Source organism: Periplaneta americana, chromosome 3 (genome assembly GCF_040183065.1).
Source record: "Periplaneta americana isolate PAMFEO1 chromosome 3, P.americana_PAMFEO1_priV1, whole genome shotgun sequence".
NCBI classification, from domain to species: Eukaryota; Metazoa; Arthropoda; class Insecta; order Blattodea; family Blattidae; genus Periplaneta; species Periplaneta americana.
Genome location: NC_091119.1, coordinates 127,236,729 through 127,246,197, shown reverse-complemented (window position 1 = coordinate 127,246,197; position 9,469 = coordinate 127,236,729). Strand labels below are relative to the sequence as shown.

At 35.5% G+C, this 9,469-nt stretch overlaps 1 non-coding gene across 1 annotated transcript; it reads right to left on the bottom strand.

Annotated features, from left to right (window-relative positions):
* Positions 1 to 381: 381 nt before the first annotated feature.
* TRNAC-GCA (transfer RNA cysteine (anticodon GCA)) lies at positions 382 to 454 on the bottom strand. Its single transcript has one exon. It is a non-coding gene; the product is annotated as a tRNA-Cys (tRNA).
* Positions 455 to 9,469: the final 9,015 nt, after the last annotated feature.

The following is a 9,469-nucleotide window of genomic DNA, read 5'->3' as shown; positions in this document are numbered from 1 at the left end:
CCATTGGAAACTACTTTTAAAAAGAAACAACTTTTACTTAAACCTTTTTCTGACTTCTATTGTTTACTCACAAAGTAACAAAAATGGAATGTTCTGAGAAATGCTGTATGTTGTTTATGTACGTACACTCTTCATAGTAAGTGTTCAAAATGTATGCCACTTTTCGAGAAAAAAGGCTGATACGGGTGGTCTGAGACACTCGGTATATATTAAGGCCCTTTCTGAGAAAGACAGTGATAAGTGTACAAGAACATGTAGGATCCTATCCGCAAACAATTTGCCATTCGATTACTATAATAGCTTATCTACATGAAGATTAATTTTTGATCCTACAGAATTTATCTGTTATGGCAACAATTGTTATTAGAGGAGAAAAATTCGCTCCGGCGCCGGGGATCGAACCCGGGTCCTTGGTTTTGCATTCCAAGCGCTCTAACCACTGAGCTACGCCGGAGTTCAATCCACAGTACAAAGGGGAAAACACTAGAGGCGGAGGATAAGATCAGTACTGTGGATTGAACTTCGGCGTAGCTCAGTGATTAGAGCGTTTGGTATATAAAACCAAGGACCTCGATTCGATCCCCGGCGCCAGAGTGAATTTTTCTCCTGTTATCACAATTATAATAGCTGATATATAACGCATTAAGGAGGATGGTATACAATTGGCCTACAGAAATTTCGTGAAATTCATTTTTTTTGTATCTCAGCTACTATAAAAGCTAAATGAACAAAACTTTTCATGCTTAATATACATATCGTACATTTAACTTTATAAAAACACTATTCAGAATATTAAAATAGCTAATAATTACCTGTAAAAATAATATCAAATTTGCATAATTTGTTTTACAACCGTAAAGCATTTATGTAATAAAATATGCAATTAATTAAATATCTGCATGATTCTTTTATTGGAATATTTTAAAGAACTACATCAATAATATAGTCTAGAATCTTTTACCTATTACTTCAGGATTTTTTTTTCTTAATCGTTACCTTCAATATTAAATAGTCAAAATTTGTCACACTTTTAGATTTTAAATTTTAGCATTTTTGTAATTAGCTTAGGCTACCTTAATTCTTATTTTTCTTTGCTGTTCAAAAGCTGACAGGATAAAATGAAGTGCGTTTGCATAAAATTAATTCCTGAACTGGAATGTCGGAAGTTATAACCGCTGTACGGGAATAAAATTGTTAAAAAGAGACTTCAAATCTAATAGATAAAATCTTTTAATCGTCCACGATGGGACAGGGCATCCCTGCAATTCTAGATGAATAGGAGTTTGATACCTGGGAAAAGCGAATATTTATTTTATTTCACAGAAACTGTATGTGTTTGTGTCGCTTGTCTTATCTGTGAACTGAGTTAATCTTTGCTAACTAGATGATTGGAGATTACAACTATTTGTAGGTGTCTAATTGTAGTTAGTTATTTTCACACTAAAGGGGACAGAATATGCCCAAGGATTCAAATGTTGCGGTAGATGTAGATGATGATGATAATGTGATGATGACGATGATACTGATGATGTTTCATGATATTACCAAACAGGCGTACTTTGTTTCGTTATTTTCACGCAAATACACATTTTTAAACATAGAACAATTATTTCTAATAATAATAGTAATACTAATAATAATAATAATAATAATAATAATAATAATAATAATCTTCCTACCACGTATTAAGCCTGGTGGCCTGTTATGGTCTCACTCCAGCATTTCAGCGGACGGCCCAAAGATCTTGTTCCTAAAGGGCGGTAATGTAATGTTTGGCGTGGTATAATAATAATAATAATAATAATAATAATAATAATAATAATCTTCATAATAGTAATAATAATAATCTTCATAATAATAATAATAATAATGATAATAATAATAATCATCATAATAACACTATACAATAGAATAATATGTTTATATTCGTGGTGCCGTTCTTGAAAAATTGATATTATAAATCGAAAAATCTACAAATCTTTACAAATCTGTCGTTCATGTACGAGTACTATAATTTTACTGTAAGAGAGGTCTCGAAAAGTGATATATAATGATTTACCACCGATTTATTGGTACTACAAATGTCGATCAATCATACAGTATTTGTGGCAACAAAATCACCTTTGATTTTTCTGTGTATTTCTTCGAGTAATTTGATTTCCTTGTTGTTGTTTAGTCAGCTGTCCGAAGACCTCCCAAGTGATACCAAAAAGCACCACTTATGAGTCAACTAGGCCAGGAGATAATGGAGTAGGATGGCCAGTTCCTTTCTCCCTCCGTTGCATATATCGCCGGTTAGCTACATATATTATACTAATCAGACTTCAGATGCATACAAACAATTGTTCTTCCTCTGACACATATCGTCAAGTCAGATGTTCTGCCTGATAATAGATGTACATATCAGCCAGAACCTCAATCAGAGGATATGATTACCTCTCATTCTCATTCCACCATTTCTCCATTACCTATATATTAAGAGAAGATTTTTCTTTCTTTCTTTTTTTTTTTTTTTTTGAGTACCAATAAACGTATTTGTGTTTAATAACTAGGAGTTAAATATCTTAAATTAACTTACTTTGTTCAAATTAAAAGGAAATTTCCTTTTTAAACTTTTTAAAGACTAATAAAACGCTAAATATTGCTCTAATTAGCTGATGGTTTCCCATGAAAGACATCGAGGTTTGATTCTCACGAGACGGTTTGAGATTTATATAGGAAAATCCTATCTTTTAATTTTAGCTGTGGTAAGAATGCAGGTGATGCACTGCATACATTGCTTAAGAGGAATTTCAAACGCTCGAACGATTCCCATGAGCTCGCACGGGCATGACCATGCGCCCCTGTTGCCCTAAGCGCCGGGGGAGCGTGCCCCGTTGCTGGAGGAAGTCACGAGGACTGCAGACTTAGCATAGACTTGTAAACTCCGTGCGATGAAGTACCTCTATCATCGCTTCGAAAACATCTAGTCCTTAGGGAGAAGACAGTGTAATGTTTCTAGTATCCTTCGACAGAGGTTATGTTATCATTTGAAGTCATTGCAGTCTCCTGGTCCAAATAGACTATTAGGGCAAGAAAGGGCATGAAGGTTGATCAAATGTTACAATATTACAAATATTCCTTATTTTATAGAGTTAACAATTCTACAGATTATTTCTATTGCGAGCAATGTTGACAAAGTTGTATAGTATGCGAGATCCAGAATCGACCAAAATTCTTACTTAGCAGCAGTGAAACTCTGTGTTGTGAAGAAAACTCCACTAATGAAGGTGGTATTTGACACAAACAAGCCAAGATAAGGTGGTAAGTCAGGAGAGTATGAAGGATGCGGTGACACTGTGGAGTTTTTTTTATTGAATTTCGTTATAGTTTTTCCTAACTTCTGATAATAGTTATTTATGCAACAATTGGATAATCTTGATGATTATGGCATGAGTGAATGTTTGTCGCACTCACTACCGTTCGTGCGACAATTTTCACGAGTGTCGTATAAGATTATCTACTAGTTGGATAAAACACTTTATGGCATCTTAGCATTATAAGGCGTATGATAGAAATTCGGGATCCATAGCTGACAAATTGTCTTCATATGTTCGTATCGATGAGTTGTGCCTGACATTGGCATTGAGTAAAGAGAAATAGATGTTATATTACAAATGAAGGGTTCAGAACCACAGTGGGCCAAGCGCCATTTACTGAAACCGTAGAAAACAAGGGTTAAAATGAAGTTATCAACAGTAATCTCACTAGACGTTTTGATTTATCTAGAGAAAATCAAAACTCGAGTGGGATTTAATTGGCTATTACACGATTAGAAGAAAATATATAAAGATTAGAAGTAACGAAGTACTCCAATACAATAAAATATTAATTGACTTACGAAAATAGAACTGTCTTCAAATGTATTATTGTACCATCTCAACATTACAAATATTATCCTAGATGCTTGCTAGATGGCAGTAGTGACCAATGCCTTCTCGTCGAGAAGTTCTCGATCTATTATACACGATGGCAATGTTACTAGTCAAGAAGGCTTTGTTGATTCAGTTTCATTTTTATTAAAATGCAACATTCCACTTCAATTATCCGAATCCCAGTAATCAACGTCACTTGACAGATGATTTTCAATAAATCTTAATATTAAACAATCTCTGATACGTGACTATCCATATTATCATATGGCAGAAGCTATAACATAACCTAACTAATATACACAAGTGTTAGAAAAGTTTTAATTAACGACGATGACATAAAAAATAAACATGAATAATTTTAAAAGGAATAATTATTGAATGTACAATTTTCAAATTTGAATGTGGTTGGTGGTTCAATTGATGTTATATTGGACGTGTGCATAATAGAAGTGGAACTCGTTGATTTAGGCCTACATGGTGTATTCAACTTATTCAGAATTTCCGAATGAATAATTTTAAAAGGAATAATTATTGAATGTACAATTTTCAAATTTGAATGTGGTTGGTGGTTCAATTGATGTTATATTGGACGTGTGCGTAATAGAAGTGGAACTCGTTGATTTAGGCCTACATGGTATATTCAACTTATTCAGGATTTCCGAATGGTGCTCTTCATTTATTTGTAAATCGGATTTCAGAAGATGCATAGGTATGATCAGTGATTTTTATTAATTCCTGTTCTTGAATGCCAATGCGAGTTATATTTGAAACTGCTGTGCATCGACTGGAGTGGTTTGTAATTATATATATTTTTTTTGACATCCAGACCAGCGCAGTTTCAAATGTTGGCAAACAAAGAAACAAATGCTAGGGACGCGATAAAATTGTGCGATAAGCAGCCATGATTGGTTGAAATACGTCCTTTCGTACCGTTTTATTGGTCAAAAGTAGTATGACGTAGTAAGAGTGTAATAGTCACCATAATTCAATGGAAACATATAGCAAGTAATATAAAGTATGCATATTAAAACTAAATAATATGTCAATCTTCATTAAACTATGGTATTCACTTAACTTTAACTCTTGCTTTCTCCGTTTTTAATAAATCGCGCTTGGCTCAAATATTGACATGGTAATAAATCACTGATTTAACATTAAATCCGGTTAAAAGACTGCTCTGGTTCGAGAAAGAAATTCCGGTTAAATACTGCTCTGGCGAGAAAGAAATTCTGGTTACTCTTGTTCGAGAAAGAAGTTCCGGTTATACGGCTACTCAAGACTGGTCCGGTTCAAAAAAGGAGTTCCCGTTGAAAGACAACTGTTGTTTGAAAAATGTCTAGCTCTAGGTAGTTATATACTGTTTGCGGTATCAAAACCAACAGAGGACGATGGATTTTAAAGCAAGATAGAGTTCTTATTGTTATATTTTGTATAACTAGACTGAACTGCGCCCGAGCACGAGCTTCTGCTCTTTCGGGCTGCAATGCCTAATGTAGCTGAAACCTATGTATTAAATAAATGAATGAATTAATTAAATTATTATGGCTTACTTTGGAAGGGAAGTAAATCTGTGCATTCCGTAGTTTACGAGTAGATTTTCGACACGTAAAGAACTCTATCCCTGATCGAGGGCTTCAGGCAAAATTTGTCAACCATTTCTCACCCACTCTGAATTTCGACGCTTAATAATTTCGGGTGAAAGCCTCATTAAATAAAACTAGCATTATCACTACTACTATTACTACTACTACTACTACTACTACTACGACTACTGCTACGACTACTGCTACTGCTACTATTACTACTACTATTATTACTACTACAACAACTACTACTACTACTGCTGCTGCTGCTACTGCTGCTACTACTACTGCTATTACTACTACTACTACTGCTGCTATTACTACTACAACTACTACTACTACTGCCACTGCTACTACTACTACTACTACTACTACTACTACTACTGCTGCTGCTGTTGCTGCTGCTGCTATTACTATTACTACTGCTACTACTACTACTACTATTGCTGTTATTACTACTACTGCTGCTGCTGCTACTAATACTACTACTACTACTGCTGCTGCTGCTACTGCTACACTACTACCACTACAATTACTACTACTACTACTGCTGCTACTACTACTACTACTATTACTACTACCACCACCATCGCCGCCGCCAGCTACAAAGGGATCGATTAAGGCTAATTTGATTCAAAAGACAAATTCCGGCTGAAGTAATCTTTGGCGAGATGATAATAATAATAATAATAATAATAATAATAATAATAATAATAATAATAATAATAATAATAAATAGTGATAATACTTTCTAAGATAAAGCGATAACTTTCGTTCTTTGCTAGAAATAGTGTAAATGAAACAAAAAGTTTGTCTTTACGGTATGTGTAACTCTATCCAGTCTGACAATTGACAGTCCTGTCGGGATAATTCGCCACTTGTACGTGTGGTGGCAGTGTTGTTTCGGAAGCTGCCCGCTGTCCAGAACGGTAGAGTTACGTCCGTACAAGCAGTGAAAATGATACCGTGGTCTGTGGAAGACTCAAATTACTGCCCACAATTCCGGGAGCCTTAGCAGCTTAGATCTATTAGGGAATTTGAGTGAAACACCTGAGCTACTCAAGTTGCCAATTTAGTGGATACAGGCGATGCTCTTTTTCTTTACTTACATTCCTCTGTCTATCCGACAGCATAATTGATTATGAAAATTACCACCAGATGCCTTGTACATTATAAAATGAAATTTGATACGAGTTCCTGCTTTTTATTATTCAAATATTCATATTTCGGACTTGATTATAAATATTTATGTAAAATTTAAACCCGTCATCATTGCCATAATTTTATATATTTAACAAGTCAGAATATTACATGTTTTAAAATAAGGTTCTCAGTTTACTTGGTTCTGAATTGTACATTATAGATATGTGCCTGTATCCATTATGTCGTACATTATGAAGTCAGATTTATTCGCTTACCTACTTCTTCATCTTTCCTCATATTTCTTATGAAGTTTATCCACAGTTTTGTTGAAATGTTTTATTATTTAGCAATAATTGTTAAATATAAATGCTACTAAGATGCGATAAAAATTAAAGTGAAAGTAACGACTACAGCAAAACTATGGCAAAATAGTTACGGAATGAAAATCGGAAGAGGAAATACCTTTCTGTTAAACCTTTGTCCACAAAACTCTTACACAAATCTTTCGATAGATTAAATACAATTTTTAGTATTACATTAATTTAGATGAAAAGAATGATGGGGGTCGAAGGTTGACAAAGCCTCAGAAATTTTATGATGTCGGTAAGAAAAAGTCCGGAAATTCTGAGAAATATCACAGATCAAACATCAGCTACTGTGTCAAAAAATCCTACTCCCACGTCAATGTCGTGACCCATGGGCATTGCAACCTTATGGCTATCACAGACGGGAGAGAGTGAAGGAGAGTGCCCAGCTGCATAACTGGGTCCAATCGACAAAGGGAGGAAACCACGACAAAAAAGCATGCATGTCCATGAGGCATAGAAGTGGCAGCCCCACGACTAGACTTAGCCAACTATAGGTCGGTAATCTATAATTGAGAAACTTTCCATACACTCAAAAGACCACAAATTTAAGATCAAATTTTGTAGTCCCAGATTGGGCATTGGTTACCCCGAACTGCAAGTGGAATAAAAAGAAAAAGAAGAAGAAGAAAAAAAGAACGATTAGGGAATCTTAGTTGCAGAATTAACTATGAATAACTTTAAAGGTAAGGTTTTATAGCAAAACAACTTTTTCTTGGCATTAAATGTTTATACCCACGTGTGTTTTCGGCATTACTCTTTCTTCGTTTGAGTACATTATTATTACATTCGAAATTATACTTCTCTTCACATTTTCTTTTCCTGTGAAGTCTCATACATTCTGTGCCACTCCTTTTTTGTAGACATGTTTATTTGTGTGTGACGACACAGATTGTAGTTGTTAAGGTTATTGCGTCATGCTCTCAGCATAACAGTTCCGTTATTGTTTGTGGTTTAGTCAACTGTCCCAAGACAGGTATGAACTTCACAAGTGATAAATTTAATTTTTTTTTTTTTTAAATAAGGTTTATTTAACGACGCTCGCAACTGCAGGGGTTATATCAGCATCGCCGGCGTGCCGGAATTTTGTTCCGCAGGAATTCTTTTACATGCCAGTAAATCTACTGACATGAACCTGTCGCATTTAAACACATTTAAATGTCATCGACCTGGACCGGGATCGAACCCGCAACCTCGAGCACAGAAGGCCAGCGCTATACCGACTACGCTACGCAGGCCGATTTCACAAGTGATACCAAGAAAACACCACTTATGAGGCAACTAGATCAGGAGATAATGGGGTAGGATGACCAGTTTCTTTGTCCCTCCATTTCATACATCGCCGACTAACTACATCAAGCCGAACTAAAATGATTCTAACTCCTCTCCGTAAGAGATAAATAATTAAACGGATTGAATTTTTGGAAAGGTAGCATTTATTAACGTGTTTCATTTGCACTCTCCGTTTCTTACGATTTAGCCGTTGCAAGCAGCTGAAAGTCTACAGAATTAGGAAAAGTATTAGGTGTGTTTGGGTTACTGCTTAAACATTGTACAACTTTATATTGGGAATAAAATAAGCATCATGCTTGCATAAGTCTGTCTTTATTATTTAATTTAAATAAAACATGTTGCTATAAATATGCCATAGGTACGCAGTTATTAGCAACTAATGACAGAGTTTAATCAGTATTATGCGAAAAAAAATCTGTTTCATCTTAGTGACACTCGAATGACGTTATTGAACATAGGATCCAGGACACTTTAGCACCAATGTACGCACAACTTGACTGTAGAGTTCCTTGAACATAGTAGACAGACATACTGTGAATGTAAACAACGACGTCAATGTGCTGCGTTATATTCTACTGTTAATAGTGCAATCTAGTGACGGTGGAAAATGAAGTAGGATACATATCTCACAAGTTTTCATGTCCCTCAGCGACGTTGAAGGAGTTAGCGTTACAATGAACAACAATGTAGGGCCTATATACTTGCAACTAGTTCGAAAAACTGTTCACCATGAATTGAAAATGCACTGTGATAGCCTGAGTTCGTTTCGTAGGAAGAGACGGAAGAATACTGTACCTCTTATCACGAACCGGATTGTACACTACCGCACAGGTAAACAAAACTCAACGCGTCACCTCACTCCATCTATACTCCGTTGCACTGTAACTTTACTTCATTCTTAAGTTGTTTCGGATCCTAAGCCTTGTTATTGGAGTATATGTGTTTTTTCTTCCACATTAGAGGATGTATTATGATGCTGCAAAAATGGATTAAGAGATATTCAGGGGCAGGGCATAGTTGCGCCCCACGGTCAGATAAAATGCAGCAGATAAAAAAGGGTCCCTGTTTTGTTGGCATAGTTGCGCTCCGTTCCCATCAGGTAGAGAAAAGGGCATGGCATAGTAGTTGCGCCCGAACAAATCAGGTAGCAGAAGGGACATGGTATAGTTGC